The 24145-nt window shown below is 42.9% G+C and overlaps 1 protein-coding gene across 1 annotated transcript in view; it reads left to right on the forward strand.

Moving 5' to 3' along the window:
- Nucleotides 1-1005: 1005 nt before the first annotated feature.
- Nucleotides 1006-24145, forward strand: part of LOC128690784 (uncharacterized) — a gene marked incomplete at its 3' end in the record, with an annotated part of 94305 nt that continues 71165 nt past the window's right edge. The window contains 1 exon segment of the mRNA XM_070088470.1: nt 1006-1111.

Genomic DNA, 24145 nt, shown 5'->3' on the forward strand with positions numbered 1-24145 from the left:
GATGGTGGTTCCTCCTTGTAACACCCACGATGGTGGGTCCTCCTTGCAACACCCACGATGGTGGGTCCTCCTTGCAACACCCACGATGGTGTTATATATTTATGGTCTTCATGTGTGCGTTTGGGAGGCAGAAATCTGCAGGAGCATATGTTTAAGATGTGTGGGATGAGGAGGGTCGTGTGTGTGAGGTGAGAGGGGTCGTGAGTGTGGGGTGAAAAGGGTCGTGTGTGGGGTGAGGAGGGTCGTGAGTGTGGGGTGAGAAGGGTCGTGAGTGTGTGAGGTATGTGGGGTAAGGAGGGTCATGTGTGGGGTGAGGAGGGTCGTGTGTGGGGGTGAGGAGGGTCGTGAGTGTGTGGTGTGTGGGGTGAGGAGGGTCGTGTGTGGAGGTGAGGTGGATTGTGTGTGTGTGAGGTGTGTGGGGTGAGGGTCGTGTGTGTGAGGTGTATGGGGTGGAGGGTCGTGTGTGTGGGGTGATGAGGGTCGTGTGTGTGAGGTGAGGAGAGTCGTGTGTGGGGGAGGAGGAGGGTCGTGTGTGTGGGAGGTGTGTGGGGTGGGGAGGGTCGTGTGTGGGGTGAGGATGGTCGTGTGTGGGGGTGAGGATGGTCGTGTGTGTGGGGGTGAGGAGGGTCGTGTGTGTGTGAGGTGTGTGGGGTGAGGAGGGTCGTGTGTAGGAGTGAGAAGGATCGTGTGTGTGGGGGTAAGAGGGTTGTGTGTGAGGTGTGTGGGGTGAGGAGGGTCGTGTGTATGGGGGTGAGGAGGGTCGTTTGTATGTGGGGTGAGGAGGGTCGTGTGTGTGAGGTGTGTGGGGTGAGAAGGGTCGTGTGTGGGGGTGAGGAGGGTCGTGTGTGTGGGGTTGAAGAGGGTTGTGTGAGGTGTGTGGGGTGAGGAGGGTCGTGTGTGTGAGATGAGAAGGGTCGTGTGTATGTGGGGTGAGGAGGGTCGTGTGTGTGTGAGGTGTGTGGGGTTAGGAGGGTCATGTGTGTTAGCTGTGATGGGTGACCGGAGGGTAGCAGCAGTACTGGTGTGTCACAGCTTGGGTGAGGATGTTGTGTACAGTGCTGCCTCTTCTCTTCCCTTCCCTCTTCTCTCCCTTCTCTTCTCACTTCTCAAGGTAGGTGTACACAGCTACTCTGGGAAACTGTTACATCTAATACCTCTAATAATAATTATATTATTATTATTATTATTATTATTATTATTATTATTATTATTATTAGCATATTATTAAAACACCTCATCCGATCGGCTTCAAATTTTCCATGCTGGTGTGTTGTTCCTATTGAAAGGTTCATACTACTACTAGCATGTGCAGGCCTTCTACTCAGTTTTATATAGATCATTCCCAGATTTTTTTTCTGTGCGATAACTTGAGAGAGCCTCTTCAGCTCGGCTTTAAGTTTTCAGCCAGCGTGTCCTACTCAGAAGAATGACATTGTTACTGGCATGTGTAGATGCCAATGTAACAATTTTATTATTAAAATGAACTATTATTCATAAGAACATACATGAGTGGGAGGGGGTGGGTTTGATTAGTGTGCCTGGGGTATGGAAGCAAATTCTTGGGTAGCTCTGGGAAAAAGTTCCACAAATACATGGGTGGTTTTGATTAGGACCTGCCTTGTATTTACCAGTAGGCCCAGTAGTCTAATGTGGGCCCTTCTGGCCACCTCGGCTAGTGTGTAAACCATCACTCTGTTGCTCTCATCGTATTCTTGTCTTGATCTCCTGCTGTTTGATGGCAGGTTGTACATCACTGCTATCATCACTTTTGGACCCTCAGTTTGAAGTGTTCCTACTATGTAGTCATTTGTTACACCTCTGACTAGTCCTCCCATCTCCTCAAAACTGCATTAGTTTTTGATGACCTGTGCAACTCCTTCCCCTCTGTTCCCCCCGTCTTTTCTATTATCACCCCCATGAGTTTTGTCTCTTATTTGTTATTCCATCTGTGTTGGTGTACAATTTCTTCAGCTTCCTTTCTAGCACTATATTTAGGGGGGTGGGAGGGGTTGGTGCAGGCTGAGGGGGTGGGAGGGGTTGGTGCAGGCTGAGGGGGTGGGAGGGGTGGGTGCCGGCTGTGGGGGTGGGTGGGGTTGGTGCAGGCTGAGGGTGTGGTAGACAGGTCTGAATATTATGGTAGGCTGCTGTTGTGGTGGTATTAGTGCTGGGAGGGACTGTGGATGTGGAGTGTGGCTTGGTTCTGGTTACACAAATAACCCACACATAGGAGAGAGGAGCTTACGACGACGTTTCAGTCCGACTTAGACCATTTACAAAGTCATACTAACAGAAAAGACTGAAGCAGCCAGTATATATAGGGAAGCAGGACAAGGGTGGGAACAAGAGAGGGAGAAGAGGAAGTAGTAGTAGTGGAAGTAGTAGTAGAAGAAATAGTGGAGGTAGAAAGTAGGGAGAGTAGTTTAGTAGCACAAAAGAGAAAAGGGAGAGAAGGGTGAAGGGAGGCAATAGTAAAGGTAGTAGCAATAGTAGAGGAATGGAAGACGTAGAGGAAGTAGAAGTGAGGTTAGTCTAAGGACAAGAAAAGAGCACTGCAGGACAGCTAAGGACCCACAAGGGGTAGATCAAAAATACAGGGAGTGGGGAGCAGAAACTGACTTACAAAACACACTAAGGCGAAGAAAAGAAAACAGTGAGAAAGTAAAAAAAAAAATACGAAAGGAGAAGAGGTAGGGAAAGGAGAGAAGAAATGATCACATTAAGTCATGAGTGTTCTGAAGTTTGGACAATGTAATGAGAAAGAAAGGCATCAACAGAGACAAAGCCACGACTAAGATTCACACAAGGAAAGTTGTGTATAAGGGAAGCTTCAACAAGATGACGGCTGTGAAAGCTAGAAGTAGGGTAGACAGTTTTAGCAGAGGACCAGTCAATAGGATGACTGTGATCTCTAACATGACAAAAGAGCATTACTGGTGTCGGCGAGCCTAAGACCTCTTTTGCGTACTTTGAGTCTGTCAGAAAGAGAGTGGCTAGTGGCTGCCTCACTCTTTTGTTAGTGTGACTTTGTAAATGGTCCAAGTCAGACTGAAACATCATCGTAAGCTTCTTCCTATGTGTTGATTATTTGTGTATTGTTCCATTCGTGGTATTGTGCCTTTTTGTTCTTTTTTGGTTCTGGTTATTGTGTATGGTTGGTGTTGGGTGGTAGGGATTGAGGGGATGCTATGGGCGGTTCTGTGGGCAGCTGTGTTTGTTGTTCCTCCTGAGGCTGTGCTTCCCTGTCTTTCCCGTCTGCAGATTTCTGCCCTATCTCCCCTTCCTGCCTCTGGCACATTACTCTTTCTCTCAGTTGTTCCTTTCTTTTTGTGTTCTACTGCGAATGAGATACATTCACTGATATTTTTGGGAACTCTTTAACTGTGGTTTCTGCTGCAGGATCTTGTTTAGTATTATTTCTGTCTTGAATGTCAATTTGATCGAGCAGTTCTTTTTCCTAGAGTACCACCCAAGTCTCTAAAAAATTGTCAGTTGGGTCATGTCCTCTTCTGTTATCATAATGACGCTCTTAATTTCTTTTACCTCCCCCCGTCTTCTTTCATCATAGGTCTTCCATTCTGCCTCGTGGAGCCCCTGAATAATAAGTGACTTCTCCCTCTCCTGTTCCCATTTCGTTTTCCTCTGTATGTCTGGATCCTATTTAAGTATCTCCTTGGTTGTTTCCCTTATCGACTTGCAGTGGCCTGATATCATTTCCTCAAGGGATTTCTTTGCTTTTTCCCCTCCTTCAATCCCCTCACTGTCCTCTGATGTTGATGCACCTTGCTCCTATTGGTTCTCATCTCTATTCCACTTCAGCACTTCCAGTTCCTCCACCTGGGTCTGCATCTTTGTCTCAGTAGCAAGAGCTCATAACTCCCATTTCTTGCTCTCTCTAGATATTTTCTTCATCAGTGTGTTGCAAAACTCGCTTAGCCTTTTTTCCCACTCATGTTTCATCATTCCCTTGATTCTTTCCGCCAATGCTTCCTTCTTAGCCCAGCCATCCCCGGTACCATTTCTTCTTCCTGCTGTTTTTTTTGTGTGTGTGATACCTACTAGCAATTACCTATTTTTAATTACACTAGCTCTGCTGTTAGTATTGCTATTGGTGTCCTGTGTTTAAGGTTTCAATTTTCATATATTTTTAATAACCAGTGATGAATTATAGCACTTGCTGCCTGCTATATGTCAATATGTTGTTCCAACAATGTCTTTTTGAAACACTTCTTAGTATCTCACAGCCAATGATTCTTTATCACCTCCTTCACGACCTTAAGTGTTTATAATGTCATTAAGTGGTCAAGACCACGCCAGACCTGGTCATCAAGACCACACCAGACCTGGTCATCAAGACTACACCAGACCTGGTCATCAAGACCACACCAGACCTGGTCATCAAGACCACACCAGACCTGGTCATCAAGACTACACCAGACCTGATCGTCAAAACCACCCCAGACCTGATCGTCAAAACCACCCCAGACCTGATCGTCAAAACCACCCCAGACCTACTTAATAGAAAAACTCCAATAATATTCACAACACTACATAAAGACAATTTTACGCAGATAATACATACATGCATATACATACATACATACATACATACATGCATTTATTCACACGGTTGATAACCTACGCCATCTGGAAGGAAAATCTACAACTAATAATGAAATGAATAAAAACTTTAATGTGTTATGAAAACGCTAACTACATCTGGAACGTTATTTATGTCAGGTGTTTATGATCATTTAGTCAAGATAAGAGTTGCTTGCTGACACTTGGTGTGGCATTACTATATATACACTCAGAATTATACATTCATATTCATATACACTCAGACAGACATGTATATATACAATATATAAATCTCTTAGTAAATACTGTCTCACTCTCTGTGAATTATTAATAGTTTAAAATCTATCTACTACACGAGGATCATAAAGGTTGGATGTCACCACTAGTCAAGACAACTTTAAAATCCCCCCAAAAAGGATTAAAATTCTCAGTATATATACACTGTAATATATATTTCTCGGTGTATATATCCTTGTAAAATAAAGGTAAATCTGCCTTTTATGCTCCATTAGCAGTATACCTCGACGGTCTCTTAATATTCTCTTTTAATTTTTTTTAATGGTAAGGATGGGCAGTTTAACAGCTGCAGTGATATAGTTTAGTTGTAGCGTTTGTTTTTGTTCATATTATCCTGTAACTCATCGTGGTCTTGTTTCTTTGTTTACAACAAAGCTGACAAAACTTATTTTATGACTTAAGCTTTGCTTCTCCGAGTAATTATATCCTATCACGCAGATGTTAATTCCAAGTTCATTGTGTTGGTCTCACAACAAAGTTTAGAGAGACTGTGCTTTAAAGAGTGTTTTAAACAGTGTTTTAAAGAGGTTGTTTTAAAGTGTTTTAAGATGAGAGTCACTTAAGTGCATCTCAACATTTTATTTATCAAATATAGTTTTAATTTTTATATTGATATAGATCATTACAAACGTCATTATATTCTTATATTATGTAATTTCATTATTTTTCCTCCTTGTTTTTCTTTACTTATTCTTTCTATGAATATATATATATATATATATATATATATATATATATGTATATATATATATATATATATATATATATATATATATAAATATATATATATATAACTGGAGTTTACCTGGAGAGAGTGGCGGGGGTCAATGCCCCCGCGGCCCGGTCTGTGACCAGGCCTCCAGGTGGATCAGCGCCTGATCAACCAGGCTGTTGCTGCTGGCTGCACGCAAACCAACGTACGAGCCACAGCCCGGCTGATCAGGAACTGACTTTACCTGGAGTTTACCTGGAGAGAGTTCCGGGGGTCAACGCCCCCGCGGCCCGGTCTGAGACCAGGCCTCCTGGTGGATCAGAGCCTGATCAACCAGGCTGTTGCTGCTGGCTGCACGCAAACCAACATACGAGCCACAGCCCGGCTGATCCGGAACTGACTTTAGGTGCTTGTCCAGTGCCAGCTTGAAGACTGTCAGGGGTCTGTTGGTAATCCCCCTTATGTGTGCTGGGAGGCAGTTGAACAGTCTCGGGCCCCTGACACTTATTGTATGGTCTCTTAACGTGCTAGTGACACCCCTGCTTTTCATTGGGGGGATGGTGCTTGTCCAGTGCCAGCTTGAAGACTGCCAGGGGTCTGTTGGTAATCCCCCTTATGTGTGCTGGGAGGCAGTTGAACAGTCTCGGGCCCCTGACACTTATTGTATGGTCTCTTAACGTGCTAGTGACACCCCTGCTTTTCATTGGGGGGATGGTGCATCGTCTGCCAAGTCTTTTGCTTTCGTAGTGAGTGATTTTCGTGTGCAAGTTCGGAACTAGTCCCTCTAGGATTTTCCAGGTGTATATAATCATGTATCTCTCCCTCCTGCGTTCCAGGGAATACAGGTTTAGAAACCTCAAGCGCTCCCAGTAATTGAGGTGTTTTATCTCCGTTATGCGCGCCGTGAAAGTTCTCTGTACATTTTCTAGGTCGGCAATTTCACCTGCCTTGAAAGGTGCTGTTAGAGTGCAGCAATATTCCAGCCTAGATAGAACAAGTGACCTGAAGAGTGTCATCATGGGCTTGGCCTCCCTAGTTTTGAAGGTTCTCATTATCCATCCTGTCATTTTTCTAGCAGATGCGATTGATACAATGTTATGGTCCTTGAAGGTGAGATCCTCCGACATAATCACTCCCAGGTCTTTGACGTTGGTGTTTCGCTCTATTTTGTGGCCAGAATTTGTTTTGTACTCTGATGAAGATTTAATTTCCTCATGTTTACCATATCTGAGTAATTGAAATTTCTCATCGTTGAACTTCATATTGTTTTCTGCAGCCCACTGAAAGATTTGGTTGATGTCCGCCTGGAGCCTTGCAGTGTCTGCAATGGAAGACACTGTCATGCAGATTCGGGTGTCATCTGCAAAGGAAGACACGGTGCTGTGGCTGACATCCTTGTCTATGTCGGATATGAGGATGAGGAACAAGATGGGAGCTAGTACTGTGCCTTGTGGAACAGAGCTTTTCACCGTAGCTGCCTCGGACTTTACTCTGTTGACGACTACTCTCTGTGTTCTGTTAGTGAGGAAATTATAGATCCATCGACCGACTTTTCCTGTTATTCCTTTAGCGCGCATTTTGTGCGCTATTACGCCATGGTCACACTTGTCGAAGGCTTTTGCAAAGTCTGTATATATTACATCTGCATTCTTTTTGTCTTCTAGTGCATTTAGGACCTTGTCGTAGTGATCCAGTAGTTGAGACAGACAGGAGCGACCTGTTCTAAACCCATGTTGCCCTGGGTTGTGTAACTGATGGGTTTCTAGATGGGTGGTGATCTTGCTTCTTAGGACCCTTTCAAAGATTTTTATGATATGGGATGTTAGTGCTATTGGTCTGTAGTTCTTTGCTGTTGCTTTACTGCCCCCTTTGTGGAGTGGGGCTATGTCTGCTGTTTTTAGTAACTGAGGGACGACCCCCGTGTCCATGCTCCCTCTCCATAGGATGGAAAAGGCTCGTGATAGGGGCTTCTTGCAGTTCTTGATGAACACAGAGTTCCATGAGTCTGGCCCTGGGGCAGAGTGCATGGGCATGTCATTTATCGCCTGTTCGAAGTCATTTGGCGTCAGGATAACATCGGATAGGCTTGTGTTAATCAAATTTTGTGGCTCTCTCATAAAAAATTCATTTTGATCTTCGACTCTCAGTCTGGTTAGCGGCTTGCTAAAAACTGAGTCATATTGGGACTTGAGTAGCTCACTCATTTCCTTGCTGTCATCTGTGTAGGACCCATCTTGTTTAAGTAGGGGCCCAATACTGGGCGTTGTTCTCGATTTTGATTTGGCATAGGAGAAGAAATACTTTGGGTTTCTTTCGATTTCATTTATAGCTTTTAGTTCTTCCCACGATTCCTGACTCCTAAAGGATTCTTTTAGCTTAAGTTCGATGCTTGCTATTTCTCTGACCAGTGTCTCCCTGCGCATTTCAGATATATTGACCTCTTTTAGCCGCTCTGTTATTCTTTTCCGTCGCCTGTAAAGGGAGCGCCTGTCTCTTTCTATTTTACATCTACTCCTCCTTTTTCTTAGAGGAATAAGCCTTGTGCATACATCGAGTGCCACCGAGTTAATCTGTTCTAGGCATAAGTTTGGGTCTGTGTTGCTTAGTATATCTTCCCAGCTTATATCGGTTAGGACTTGGTTTACTTGGTCCCACTTTATGTTTTTGTTATTGAAGTTGAATTTGGTGAATGCTCCCTCGTGACTAGTCTCATTTTGTCGGTCTGGGGCTCCTCGCATACATGTCTGAACCTCAATTATGTTGTGATCTGAGTATATTGTTTTTGATATGGTGACATTTCTTATCAGATCATCATTGTTAGTGAATATGAGGTCTAGTGTATTCTCCAGTCTAGTAGGCTCTATTATTTGCTGGTTTAAATTGAATTTTGTGCAGAGATTTAAAAGCTCGTGTGAGTGTGAGTTTTCATCAGAGCTGCCTCCTGGTGTTATTTCTGCAACAATATTATTTGCTATATTCCTCCATTTTAGGTGCCTTAAGTTGAAATCCCCCAGGAGCAAGATGTTGGGTGCAGGAGCTGGAAGATTTTCCAGACAGTGGTCAATTTTTAACAGCTGTTCCTGGAATTGCTGGGATGTTGCATCCGGAGGCTTGTACACTACCACAATGACTAGGTTTTGGTTCTCGACCTTTACTGCTAAAACTTCCACTACGTCATTTGAGGCATTAAGCAGTTCTGTGCAAACAAGTGACTCTGCAATGTCACTTGTTTGCACAGAACTGCTTAATGCCTCAAATGACGTAGTGGAAGTTTTAGCAGTAAAGGTCGAGAACCAAAACCTAGTCATTGTGGTAGTCTACAAGCCTCCGGATGCAACATCCCAGCAATTCCAGGAACAGCAAAACAACCATAGGGGACTTGAAAGATGGCTCGTCTTTTTGTGTTACAATCAGCACATCAGTAGGAACTTGCAATGTTGCAGAAATGAGAGTGAAGTCCAGGTAAAAGCTCTCAAAGGAACGACTCTAGCTACAATAAGATGGCATTATGCAGACCAGTGCCAGGTGCCAGGTGCCAGGTGCCAGAAAGATGAAGGCAAAATATTAAAAAGCAGTAGCATTACAGGCATATAAGCAGCCCATCGACATTAAATATTTAGTAATGACCTAGCGACCACAACATTAGTGACATGACAACTATCACACAAAAGTTGCCATCAGACTTCATGATTTCATATCGAATTATTATAAAAGACTTCAGTATTCTAATCTCAAAGATATCTGGCATCTTTCAGTTGGGGAAATTCCATCGCATACAAAGAAAACAGGAAAGCAGCAAAATGGGAAAACCGTCCTATTTCCAGAGGCAGGTCCAATTCACCCTCAGGTAAATGCTGGTTTATACATAAAGTTGGCTGGGAGAAGCAAAGGATACTCAATACATCAGTGTAGAGCTGCATTTACACAATCCAACGAGCTGAGGTAGGAATCCTACTTCAGACTGTATACAATGCCTTCAATTACAAAGTTATCGAGTAACTATTATTATATAATGAACGTTTATCATGTTTTATAATTGCCAATTCTATAATATTTTGTTCAAGCCAAGAGGACCAAGGAACCAATACTCTGGCTTCTGGCCAAAATTGGCAAAATTACTGCATCCTAATGTGGCTGAAAATCGCATTTGATTACTGTGCAGTTCGTTTTGAATATCGGTGTTGTGATACCCTGACATCTAAAGGTTTGCTGGTCTGTCCCACATAAGAGTAATTGCAGCCATTGCAACCGATCCTGTAAACACCACCAACACAGTGTTCAGGAGAATTCTTTATCAAAATACTTTTAACTCTGTGAAGTCTTAAAAACTACTTGTGTGTTGAAACTTTCAGGGCATTTGGTAGGACAGAAAAAAATATAATTGTATGAGAGAACCAGCACATTTTTTATCAATCCTGCAATATTGCAAGCTCCTGATGTGTTGAATGCAACACATAAGGCCTAGAGATATGCTTCAACTCCCCCATGGTTGCTTTGCATCTTGTGTCGCTTGTTCACGGATTGTATATATATATATATATATATATATATATATATATATATAGATACATATATATATATATATATATATATATATATATATATATATATATATATATATATATGTAGGTAGTAGGTTGGTAGACAGCAGCCGTCCAGGGAGGTACTACCGTCCTGCCAAGTGAGTGTAAAACGAAAGCCTGTAATTGTTTTACATGATGGTAGGATTGCTGGTGTCTTTTGTCTGTCTCATAAATATGCAAGATTGCATGTAAGTTTTGCTACTTCTACTTACACTTAGGTCACACTACACATACATGTACAAGCATATATATACACACCCCTCTGGGTTTTCTTCTATTTTCTTTCGAATTCTTGTTCTTGTTTATTTCCTCTTATCTCCATGGGGAAGTGGAACAGAATTCTTCCTCTGTAAGCCATGCGTGTCGTAAGAGGTGACTAAAATGCCGGGAGCAAGGGGCTAGTAACCCCTTCTCCTGTATATGTTGCTAGGTTTGAAGGGAGAAACTTTCGTTTTTCCTTTTGGGCTACCCTGCCTCGGTGGGATACGGCCGGTGTGTTGAAAGAAATATATATATATATATATATATATATATATATATATATATATATATATATATATATATATATATATATATATAATATATATATATATATATACACATATATATACATATATATATATTACCTGGAGTTTACCTGGAGAGAGTTCCGGGGGTCAATGCCCCCGCGGCCCGGTCTGTGACCAGGCCTCCTGGTGGATCAGAGCCTGATCAACCAGGCTGTTGCTGCTGGCTGCACGCAAACCAACGTACGAGCCACAGCCCGGCTGATCAGGAACTGACTTTAGGTGCTTGTCCAGTGCCAGCTTGAAGACTGCCAGGGGTCTGTTGGTAATCCCCCTTATGTGTGCTGGGAGGCAGTTGAACAGTCTCGGGCCCCTGACACTTATTGTATGGTCTCTTAACGTGCTAGTGACACCCCTGCTTTTCATTGGGGGGATGGTGCATCGTCTGCCAAGTCTTTTGCTTTCGTAATGAGTGATTTTCGTGTGCAAGTTCGGTACTAGTCCCTCTAGGATTTTCCAGGTGTATATAATCATGTATCTCTCCCTCCTGCGTTCCAGGGAATACAGGTTTAGGAACCTCAAGCGCTCCCAGTAATTGAGGTGTTTTATCTCCGTTATGCGCGCCGTGAAAGTTCTCTGTACATTTTCTAGGTCGGCAATTTCACCTGCCTTGAAAGGTGCTGTTAGTGTGCAGCAATATTCCAGCCTAGATAGAACAAGTGACCTGAAGAGTGTCATCATGGGCTTGGCCTCCCTAGTTTTGAAGGTTCTCATTATCCATCCTGTCATTTTTCTAGCAGATGCGATTGATACAATGTTATGGTCCTTGAAGGTGAGATCCTCCGACATAATCACTCCCAGGTCTTTGACGTTGGTGTTTCGCTCTATTTTGTGGCCAGAATTTGTTTTGTACTCTGATGAAGATTTAATTTCCTCATGTTTACCATATCTGAGTAATTGAAATTTCTCATCGTTGAACTTCATATTGTTTTCTGCAGCCCACTGAAAGATTTGGTTGATGTCCGCCTGGACCCTTGCAGTGTCTGCAATAGAAGACACTGTCATGCAGATTCGGGTGTCATCTGCAAAGGAAGACACGGTGCTGTGGCTGACATCCTTGTCTATGTCGGATATGAGGATGAGGAACAAGATGGGAGCGAGTACTGTGCCTTGTGGAACAGAGCTTTTCACTGTAGCTGCCTCGGACTTTACTCTGTTGACGACTACTCTCTGTGTTCTGTTAGTGAGGAAATTATAGATCCATCGACCGACTTTTCCTGTTATTCCTTTAGCACGCATTTTGTGCGCTATTACGCCATGGTCACACTTGTCGAAGGCTTTTGCAAAGTCTGTATATATTACATCTGCATTCTTTTTGTCTTCTAGTGCATTTAGGACCTTGTCGTAGTCATCCAATAGTTGAGACAGACAGGAGCGACCTGTTCTAAACCCATGTTGCCCTGAGTTGTGTAACTGATGGGTTTCTAGATGGGTGGTGATCTTGCTTCTTAGGACCCTTTCAAAGATTTTTATGATATGGGATGTTAGTGCTATTGGTCTGTAGTTCTTTGCTGTTGCTTTACTGCCCCCTTTGTGGAGTGGGGCTATGTCTGTTGTTTTTAGTAACTGTGGGACGACCCCCGTGTCCATGCTCCCTCTCCATAGGATGGAAAAGGTTCGTGATAGGGGCTTCTTGCAGTTCTTGATGAACACAGAGTTCCATGAGTCTGGCCCTGGGGCAGAGTGCATGGGCATGTCATTTATCGCCTGTTCGAAGTCATTTGGCGTCAGGATAACATCGGATAGGCTTGTGTTAATCAAATTTTGTGGCTCTCTCATAAAAAATTCATTTTGATCTTCGACTCTCAGTCTGGTTAGCGGCTTGCTAAAAACTGAGTCATATTGGGACTTGAGTAGCTGACTCATTTCCTTGCTGTCATCTGTGTAGGACCCATCTTGTTTAAGTAGGGGCCCAATACTGGACATTGTTCTCGATTTTGATTTGGCATAAGAGAAGAAATACTTTGGGTTTCTTTTGATTTCATTTATGGCTTTTAGTTCTTCCCACGATTCCTGACTCCTAAAGGATTCTTTTAGCTTAAGTTCGATGCTTGCTATTTCTCTGACCAGTGTCTCCCTACGCATTTCAGATATATTGACCTCTTTTAGCCGCTCTGTTATTCTTTTCCGTTTAAAGGGAGCGCCTGTCTCTTTCTAGAGGAATAAGCCTTGTGCATACATCGAGTGCCACCGAGTTAATCTGTTCTAGGCATAAGTTGGGGTCTGTGTTGCTTAGTATATCTTCCCAGCTTATATCGGTTAGGACTTGGTTTACTTGGTCCCACTTTATGTTTTTGTTACTGAAGTTGAATTTGGTGAATGCTCCCTCGTGACTAGTCTCATTATGTCGGTCTGGGGCTCCACGCATACATGTCTGAACCTCAATTATGTTGTGATCTGAGTATATTGTTTTTGATATGGTGACATTTCTTATCAGATCATCATTGTTAGTGAAGATGAGGTCTAGTGTATTCTCCAGTCTAGTAGGCTCTATTATTTGCTGGTTTAAATTGAATTTTGTGCAGAGATTTAAAAGCTCGTGTGAGTGTGAGTTTTCATCAGAGCTGCCTCCTGGTGTTATTACTGCAACAATATTATTTGCTATATTCCTCCATTTTAGGTGCCTTAAGTTGAAATCCCCCAGGAGCAAGATGTTGGGTGCAGGAGCTGGAAGATTTTCCAGACAGTGGTCAATTTTTAACAGCTGTTCCTGGAATTGCTGGGATGTTGCATCCGGAGGCTTGTAGACTACCACAATGACTAGGTTTTGGTTCTCGACCTTTACTGCTAAAACTTCCACTACATCATTTGAGGCATTAAGCAGTTCTGTGCAAACAAGTGACTCTGCACACACACACACACACACACACACACACACACACACACACACACACAAGATCGCAGTCAGCAGGATTCAAAGCCACTTCAGGGAAGGCTGACAAGGCTCCCAAGTGATGCTCTAGACCACTTGGCCACAGATGCCTCAAAAGCTTGTTTACAAGCCATGTTTCACCCAGCTCGGGCACATCAATAGGTCTCAAGCATGGTTTCTTCAGAAGAGATTGATGGACTGAAGACATCGTCTCTAGGCTGAGGGACTGATTACCTCATTCTCCTTCCTCCTCATCCTCCAGCGTTACTCAAGAAATCGTAATGACACGATTGCAAACAAACCATACCCCCGGCCGGGATTGAACCCGCGGTCATAGAGTCTCAAAACTCCAGCCCGTCGCGTTAGCCACTAGACCAGCTAGCCACAATAAGATTCATCCAACTAGGTATATTTCTACACCATAGGAAGGTTAGCACAGGCACCACTGTGACCACAAATGCATTTGTGGTCACAGAGGTGCCTGACTATGGAACTGAACTTCTCCAGGCCGAGGGACTGACAACCTCAAATTCTACGACTACAAGGGTGATGGACTGATTACATCGTCTTCACATCTCTACTCTTCCTGCCTACTTTCTGTATTCGACTGAAGAAGCCTACTGTGTAGGCGAAACGTTTCGGAATAAAGTTGTCTAACTGTTGCATATGTGTCTTACCTAACAACCTGTCGGTATTGTATACCATTTTGATGGTCAGCGTTCTCTGTGTTGGACTAAAGAAGCCATTGGCTGGCGAAACGTTTCCTCAATAAAGATTCCCAGATGCTGCACAAGTGTCTCATTCTTACTATTACCTGAGAATTATCATCACGTCTCGGGATGGACTATCCCATATACAGTACAACAGAAATAGTTTTGATGAAGCTGCTTCCATCATCACAGGGCGGGGAAAATTAACGTGAAAGGGGAAAGAAAAAACAAGTGAAGGCCCAGGTGGGCTGAGCACTTATCTTTGTTTACCGCTATCCACTATCCACCACCGCCAGAATTACCCCTCTCCCTGCCCTGCCCTCTCCCTGCCCAGCCCTCTCCCTGCCCTGCCCTCTCCCTGCCCAGCCCTCTCCCTGCCCTGCTCTCTCCCTGCCCTGCCCTCTCCCTGCCCTGCCCTCTCCTTGCCGTCCCCTCGTCCTTATCACCCTCCTACCCTTTTTCTATACTTCCTCTACCTACCTATCCTTTCCTTCCCCTCTCTCTCTCTCCCTTCCTGTCCTTCCCTCTCCTTCCTTTCCTCTTTCCGTAACTTTTTATTCCTCAACTTCTCCACGGGTTAGTGTAATGAGGGTGAGTATTACTATGTGAGTGAGTACTCATGTGGGTAATATATAATGCCATTCATTTTTTCGATTCATACCCATCAGTGGTATAATCTGAATTCTTTTAATTCTTCTGCTCTTCCTCTTCCTTCCTGTTTCCACTTCACTTATCTTCGTGTATATCAAAATGAACTGTTTAAGTGCATTCACTACAAAATTTAATTAGATATAGAAAGCGCTGAGTTCAACGGTGTAAAATAAAAAAAGCAAATCTGAAAATCTTAAGAATAAACAAAGCGCTCGAGGCGATAGGCTTAAGAATCTACAAGACAGTTGGAACACCCAAATTACTATACGTTGTTATACTCGACCTCAGTTTTTTTTAAATACCATGAGTGTCCAGAAGAAATAAACTGGCTGGGAGAGAGAGAGAGAGAGAGAGAGAGAGAGAGAGAGAGAGAGAGAGAGAGAGAGAGAGAGAGAGAGAGAGAGAGAGAGAGAGAGAGAGAGAGAGAGAGAGAGAGAGAGAGAGAGAGATAGAGAGAGAGGAATTCCCTTTACTTCAAGTGATGTGTTCTCGGGTCAGCCAGAACGTCATTGATAATTCTAAGAATAATCACTTGGGATAAATTTTGAAAGTTGATGCCGTGGAGAGAGTAACGTGAGAGTTAGCCAGCTAGAGCTAAGTGAGTGAGCCAGCTAGAGCTAAGTGAGTTAGCCAGCTAGAGCTAAGTGAGTGAGCCAGCTAGAGCTAAGTGAGTGAGCCAGCTAGAGCTAAGTGAGTTAGCCAGCTAGACCTAAGTGAGTTAGCCAGCTAGAGCTAAGTGAGCGAGCCAGCTAGAGCTAAGTGAGTGAGCCAGCTAGAGCTAAGTGAGTTAGCCAGCTAGAGCTAAGTGAGTTAGCCAGCTAGAGCTAAGTGAGCGAGCCAGCTAGAGCTAAGTGAGTGAGCCAGCTAGAGCTAAGTGAGTGAGCCAGCTAGAGCTAAGTGAGTGAGCCAGCTAGAGCTAAGTGAGTTAGCCAGCTAGAGCTAAGTGAGTTAGCCAGCTAGAGCTAAGTGAGTTAGCCAGCTAGAGCTAAGTGAGCGAGCCAGCTAGAGCTAAGTGAGTGAGCCAGCCTGAGCTAAGTGAGTGAGCCAGCTAGAGCTAAGTGAGTGAGCCAGCTAGAGCTAAGTGAGCGAGCCAGCTAGAGCTAAGTGAGTGAGCCAGCTAGAGCTAAGTGAGTGAGCCAGCTAGAGTTAAGTGCTACACTAGAGCAAGTGAGGAGCCAGCTAGAGCTAAGTGCTACACTCAAGCAGGTAGAGCTAAGTGCTACACTCAAGCAGGTAGAGCTAAGTGCTACACTCAAGCAGGTAGAGCTAAGTGCTACACTCAAGCAGGTAGAGCTAAGTGCTACACTCAAGCAGGTAGAGCTAAGTGCTACACTCAAGCAGGTAGAGCTAAGTGCTACACTCAAGCAGGTAGAGCTAAGTGCTACACTCAAGCAGGTAGAGCTAAGTGCTACACTCAAGCAGGTAGAGCTAAGTGCTACACTCAAGCAGGTAGAGCTAAGTGCTACACTCAAGCAGGTAGAGCTAAGTGCTACACTCAAGCAGGTAGAGCTAAGTGCTACACTCAAGCAGGTAGAGCTAAGTGCTACACTCAAGCAGGTAGAGCTAAGTGCTACACTCAAGCAGGTACTCCTCAAGTTTGAATGGAAGGTATCCCATTAAATTTATATTTAGGATTCATACATAAGTTTAAATTTTTACAATGGTCTTGAGGGCACAAAGGTGTTGTAGGAATACAGGTGTTGTGTACAAACAGGTGTTAAAGACACAAGTGCTATGGGCACACAGGTGTTAAGGACACACAAGAGTTGTGGGCACACAGGTGTTATGGACACATGTGTTGAAGACGGCCGACTTGTTAATATTACTCCCCCCGTGATTGTTTTGCATCTTGTATCGCTTGGTTTGCGATATATATATATATATATATATATATATATATATATATATATATATATATATATATATATATATATATATATATATATATATATATATATATATATATATATATATATATATAGGTAGACAGCAACCACCCAGGGAAGTACTACCGTCCTGCCAGATGACTGTGAAACAAAAACCTGTAACTGTTTTGCATGATGGTAGGATTGCTGGTTTCTTTTTCTGTCTCATAAACACGCTAGATAACAGGGATATCTTGCTACTCCTACTTACACTTTGGTCACACTTCACAGACACGCACATGCATATATATATATACATACATCTAGGTTTTTCTCCTTTTTCTAAATAGCTCTTGTTCTTTTTTATTTCTTCTATTGTCCATGGGGAAGTGGAAAAGAATCTTTCCTCCGTAAGCCATGCGTGTCGTATGAGGCGACTAAAATGCCGGGAGCAATGGGCTAGTAACCCCTTCTCCTGTATACATTTACTAAAAAAGAGAAGAAGAAAAACTTTATAAAACTGGGATGCTTAAATGTGCGTGGATGTAGTGCGGATGACAAGAAACAGATGATTGCTGATGTTATGAATGAAAAGAAGTTGGATGTCCTGGCTCTAAGCGAAACAAAGCTGAAGGGGGTAGGAGAGTTTCAGTGGGGGGAAATAAATGGGATTAAATCTGGAGTATCTGAGAGAGTTAGAGCAAAGGAAGGGGTAGCAGTAATGTTAAATGATCAGTTATGGAAGGAGAAAAGAGAATATGAATGTGTAAATTCAAGAATTATGTGGATTAAAGTAAAGGTTGGATGCGAGAAGTGGGTCATAATAAGCGTGTATGCACCTGGAGAAGAGAGGAATGCAGAGGAGAGAGAGAGATTTTGGGAGATGTTAAGTGAATGTATAGGAGCCTTTGAACCAAGTGAGAGAGTAATTGTGGTAGGGGACCTGAATGCTAAAGTAGGAGAAACTTTTAGAGAGGGTGTGGTAGGTAAGTTTGGGGTGCCAGGTGTAAATGATAATGGGAGCCCTTTGATTGAACTTTGTATAGAAAGGGGTTTAGTTATAGGTAATACATATTTTAAGAAAAAGAGGATAAATAAGTATACACGATATGATGTAGGGCGAAATGATAGTAGTTTGTTGGATTATGTATTGGTAGATAAAAGACTGTTGAGTAGACTTCAGGATGTACATGTTTATAGAGGGGCCACAGATATATCAGATCACTTTCTAGTTGTAGCTACACTGAGAGTAAAAGGTAGATGGGATACAAGGAGAATAGAAGCATCAGGGAAGAGAGAGGTGAAGGTTTATAAACTAAAAGAGGAGGCAGTTAAGGTAAGATATAAACAGCTATTGGAGGATAGATGGGCTAATGAGAGCATAGGCAATGGGGTCGAAGAGGTATGGGGTAGGTTTAAAAATGTAGTGTTAGAGTGTTCAGCAGAAGTTTGTGGTTACAGGAAAGTGGGTGTGGGAGGGAAGAGGAGTGATTGGTGGAATGATGATGTAAAGAGAGTAGTAAGGGAGAAAAAGTTAGCATATGAGAAGTTTTTACAAAGTAGAAGTGATGCAAGGAGGGAAGAGTATATGGAGAAAAAGAGAGAGGTTAAGAGAGTGGTGAAGCAATGCAAAAAGAGAGCAAATGAGAGAGTGGGTGAGATGTTATCAACAAATTTTGTTGAAAATAAGAAAAAGTTTTGGAGTGAGATTAACAAGTTAAGAAAGCCTAGAGAACAAATGGATTTGTCAGTTAAAAATAGGAGAGGAGAGTTATTAAATGGAGAGTTAGAGGTATTGGGAAGATGGAGGGAATATTTTGAGGAATTGTTAAATGTTGATGAAGATACGGAAGCTGTGATTTCGTGTATAGGGCAAGGAGGAATAACATCTTGTAGGAGTGAGGAAGAGCCAGTTGTGAGTGTGGGGGAAGTTCGTGAGGCAGTAGGTAAAATGAAAGGGGGTAAGGCAGCCGGGATTGATGGGATAAAGATAGAAATGTTAAAAGCAGGTGGGGATATAGTTTTGGAGTGGTTGGTGCAATTATTTAATAAATGTATGGAAGAGGGTAAGGTACCTAGGGATTGGCAGAGAGCATGCATAGTTCCTTTGTATAAAGGCAAAGGGGATAAAAGAGAGTGCAAAAATTATAGGGGGATAAGTCTGTTGAGTGTACCTGGTAAAGTGTATGGTAGAGTTATAATTGAAAGAATTAAGAGTAAGACGGAGAATAGGATAGCAGATGAACAAGGAGGCTTTAGGAAAGGTAGGGAGTGTGTGGACCAGGTGTTTACAGTGAAACATATAAGTGAACAGTATTTAGATAAGGCTAGAGAGGTTTTTGTGGCATTTATGGATTTGGAAAAGGCGTATGACAGGGTGGGTATGGGGGCAATGTGGCAGATGTTGCAAGTGTATGGTGTAGGAGGTAGGTTACTGAAAGCAGTGAAGAGTTTTTACGAGGATAGTGAGGCTCAAGTTAGAGTATGTAGGAAAGAGGGAATTTTTTTCCCAGTAAAAGTAGGCCTTAGACAAGGATGTGTGATGTCACCGTGGTTGTTTAATATATTTATAGATGGGGTTGTAAGAGAAGTAAATGCGAGGGTCTTGGCAAGAGGCGTGGAGTTAAAAGATAAAGAATCACACACAAAGTGGGAGTTGTCACAGCTGCTCTTTGCTGATGACACTGTGCTCTTGGGAGATTCTGAAGAGAAGCTGCAGAGATTGGTGGATGAATTTGGTAGGGTGTGCAAAAGAAGAAAATTAAAGGTGAATACAGGAAAGAGTAAGGTTATGAGGATAACAAAAAGATTAGGTGATGAAAGATTGAATATCAGATTGGAGGGAGAGAGTATGGAGGAAGTGAACGTATTCAGATATTTGGGAGTGGACGTGTCAGCGGATGGGTCTATGAAAGATGAGGTGACTCATAGAATTGATGAGGGAAAAAGAGTGAGTGGTGCACTTAGGAGTCTGTGGAGACAAAGAACTTTGTCCTTGGAGGCAAAGAGGGGAATGTATGAGAGTATAGTTTTACCAACGCTCTTATATGGGTGTGAAGTGTGGGTGATGAATGTTGCAGCGAGGAGAAGGCTGGAGGCAGTGGAGATGTCATGTCTGAGGGCAATGTAGTGTAAAGCACCCTTCTGGCAAGACAGTGATGGAGTGAATGATGGTGAAAGTTTTTCTTTTTCGGGCCACCCTGCCTTGGTGGGAATCGGCCAGTGTGATAATAAAAAAATAATAATATATATATATATATATATATATATATATATATATATATATATATATATATATATATATATATATATATATATATATATATATATATATTTATTTATTTATTTATTTATTATATTAACACACTGGCCGATTCCCACCAAGGCAGGGTGGCCCGAAAAAAAAAACTTTCACCATCATTCACTCCATCACTGTCTTGCCAGAAGGGTGCTTTACACTACAGTTTTTAAACTGCAACATTAACACCCCTCCTTCAGAGTGCAGGCACTGTACTTCCCATCTCCAGGACTCAAGTCCGGCCTGCCGGTTTCCCTGAACCCCTTCATAAATGTTACTTTGCTCACACTCCAACAGCACGTCAAGTATTAAAAACCATTTGTCTCCATTCACTCCTATCAAACACGCTCGCGCATGCCCGCTGGAAGTCCAAGCCCCTCGCACACAAAACCTCCTTTAACCCCCTCCCTCCAACCTTTCCTAGGCCGACCCCTACCCCGCCTTCCTTCCACTACAGACTGATACACTCTTGAAGTCATTCTGTTTCGCTCCATTCTCTCTACATGTCCGAACCACCTCAACAACCCTTCCCCAGCCCTCTGGACAACAGTTTTGGTAATCCCGCACCTCCTCCTAACTTCCAAACTACGAATTCTCTGCATTATATTCACACCACACATTGCCCTCGGACATGACATCTCCACTGCCTCCAGCCTTCTCCTCGCTGCAACATTCATCACCCATGCTTCACACCCATATAAGAGCGTTGGTAAAACTATACTCTCATACATTCCCCTCTTTGCTTTCAAGGACAAAGTTCTTTGTCTCCACAGACTCCTAAGTGCATATATATATATATATATATATATATATATATATATATATATATATATATATATATATATATATATATATATATATATATATATATATAAGTGCGTACATATTACAATGTTTTCGCAATAATGCGTTGTATATTTCTCGAAAAATAGTTCGTGAATAAATCTGGAGATAAGAATGTTCAGCTTGGAAAACATAGTTAACTTGCCACACATCAAAATAAAAACTAGCATTAATAAGCCCAGGCGGTAGATCCATTAAAGAAGATGAATGAAGAAGATTAAAGTTGATGAAAGGTGTTGAATTATTTTTGTTAGTACTGTTGCCATCAATGTTGACTCCAGGTGAGAGATTTTTATCTCTCGAGGTGAGAGATACTTTGTATGTCTCGAGATGAGAGATGGTGTGTATCGGGGTAAGAGATAATTAAAGAAAATTATATCAGAGTATATAGAAAAAAAATAAGCAAGACACAACACTGACAGTGTCGTGGGTGGTGGAGCAGTCAGCACCAACACTGACAGTGTCGTGGGTGGTGGAGCAGTCAGCACCAACACTGGCAGTGTCGTGGGTGGTGGAGCAGTCAGCACCAACACTGACAGTGTCGTGGGTGGTGGAGCAGTCAGCACCAACACTGACAGTGTCGTGGGTGGTGGAGCAGTCAGCACCAACACTGACAGTGTCGTGGGTGGTGGAGCAGTCAGCACCAACACTGACAGTCTCGTGGGTGGTGGAGCAGTCAGCACCAACACTGACAGTGTCGTGGGTGGTGGAGCAGTCAGCACCAACACTGACACACATTAACGTCTTAATTTGTCAGCGGAAGGACATGTAATGTCTTGGAGGTGACGTGTTGCGACCCTGTTTGGTGATGACGTGTTGTGACCCTGTGTGGTGACGACGTGTTGTGACCCTGCGTGGTGACGACGTGTTGTGACCCTGCGTGGTGACGACATGTCACCCAGTGTAGTGACGACGTGTCACCTTGGGTTCCAGCTGACACACACAGTCTTGCTGGTGTCTCCTGCATGTGTTTGCGTCCTCTCTGTTTACCCATCTGTCGCATCTTTCTTCTCTTTGTCGAGTGTCTTCCTCTGTTCATTGCGCGTGCCGTTTCCTACTTTTGTTTGTTAAGTGTCGTCCTCTGCTTGCTGTGTGTTGTGTTCTGTTGACTGTCATCTTCTGTTTGTTGACTGTCATCTTCTGTTTGTTGAGTGTCGTCTTCTGTTTGTTGAGTGATGTCTTCTGTTTGTTGAGTGTCGTCTTCTGTTCGTTGAGTGCCGTCTTTGTTTGTTGTATGTCGTCTTCTGTTTGTTGAGTGACGTCTTCTGTTTGTTGTATGTCGTCTTCTGTTTGTTGAGTGTCGTCTTCTGTTTGTTGTATGTCGTCTTCTGTTTGTTGAGTGTCGTCTTCTGTTCGTTGTATGTCTTCTGTTTGTTGAGTGTCGTCTTCTGTTTGTTGTATGTCGTCTTCTGTTTGTTGAGTGTCGTCTTCTGTTTGTTGTATGTCGTCTTCTGTTTGTTGAGTGTCGTCTTGTTTGTTGTATGTCGTCTTCTGTTTGTTGTATGTCGTCTTCTGTTTGTTGAGTGACGTCTTCTGTTTGTTGTATGTCGTCTTCTGTTTGTTGAGTGACGTCTTCTGTTTGTTGTATGTCGTCTTCTGTTTGTTGAGTGTCGTCTTCTGTTTGTTGTATGTCGTCTTCTGTTTGTTGAGTGACGTCTTCTGTTTGTTGTATGTCGTCTTCTGTTTGTTGAGTGTCGTCTTCTGTTTGTTGTATGTCGTCTTCTGTTTGTTGTATGTCGTCTTCTGTTTGTTGTATGTCGTCTTCTGTTTGTTGAGTGTCGTCTTCTGTTTGTTGTATGTCGTCTTCTGTTTGTTGAGTGTCGTCTTCTGTTTGTTGTATGTCGTCTTCTGTTTGTTGTATGTCGTCTTCTGTTTGTTGAGTGTCGTCTTCTGTTTGTTGTATGTCGTCTTCTGTTTGTTGAGTGTCGTCTTCTGTTTGTTGTATGTCGTCTTCTGTTTGTTGAGTGTCGTCTTCTGTTTGTTGTATGTCGTCTTCTGTTTGTTGAGTGTCGTCTTCTGTTTGTTGTATGTCGTCTTCTGTTTGTTGAGTGTCGTCTTCTGTTTGTTGTATGTCGTCTTCTGTTTGTTGAGTGTCGTCTTCTGTTTGTTGTATGTCGTCTTCTGTTTGTTGTATGTCGTCTTCTGTTTGTTGAGTGACGTCTTCTGTTTGTTGTATGTCGTCTTCTGTTTGAGTGACGTCTTCTGTTTGTTGTATGTCGTCTTCTGTTTGTTGAGTGTCGTCTTCTGTTTGTTGTATGTCGTCTTCTGTTTGTTGAGTGACGTCTTCTGTTTGTTGTATGTCGTCTTCTGTTTGTTGAGTGTCGTCTTCTGTTTGTTGTATGTCGTCTTCTGTTTGTTGTATGTCGTCTTCTGTTTGTTGTATGTCGTCTTCTGTTTGTTGAGTGTCGTCTTCTGTTTGTTGTATGTCGTCTTCTGTTTGTTGAGTGTCGTCTTCTGTTTGTTGTATGTCGTCTTCTGTTTGTTGTATGTCGTCTTCTGTTTGTTGAGTGTCGTCTTCTGTTTGTTGTATGTCGTCTTCTGTTTGTTGAGTGTCGTCTTCTGTTTGTTGTATGTCGTCTTCTGTTTGTTGAGTGTCGTCTTCTGTTTGTTGTATGTCGTCTTCTGTTTGTTGAGTGTCGTCTTCTGTTTGTTGTATGTCGTCTTCTGTTTGAGTGTCGTCTTCTGTTTGTTGTATGTCTTCTGTTTGTTGAGTGTCGTCTTCTGTTTGTTGTATGTCGTCTTCTGTTTGTTGTATGTCGTCTTCTGTTTGTTGAGTGTCGTCTTCTGTTTGTTGTATGTCGTCTTCTGTTTGTTGTATGTCGTCTTCTGTTTGTTGAGTGACGTCTTCTGTTTGTTGTATGTCGTCTTCTGTTTGTTGAGTGTCGTCTTGTTTGTTGTATGTCGTCTTCTGTTTGTTGAGTGTCGTCTTCTGTTTGTTGTATGTCGTCTTCTGTTTGTTGAGTGTCGTCTTCTGTTTGTTGTATGTCGTCTTCTGTTTGTTGAGTGTCGTCTTCTGTTTGTTGTATGTCGTCTTCTGTTTGTTGAGTGTCGTCTTCTGTTTGTTGTATGTCGTCTTCTGTTTGTTGAGTGACGTCTTCTGTTTGTTGAGTGTCGTCTTCTGTTCGTTGAGTGTCGTCTTCTGTTTGTTGTATGTCGTCTTCTGTTCGTTG

Source organism: Cherax quadricarinatus, chromosome 24, assembly GCF_038502225.1.
Source record: "Cherax quadricarinatus isolate ZL_2023a chromosome 24, ASM3850222v1, whole genome shotgun sequence".
In the NCBI taxonomy this organism is placed as follows: Eukaryota; Metazoa; Arthropoda; class Malacostraca; order Decapoda; family Parastacidae; genus Cherax; species Cherax quadricarinatus.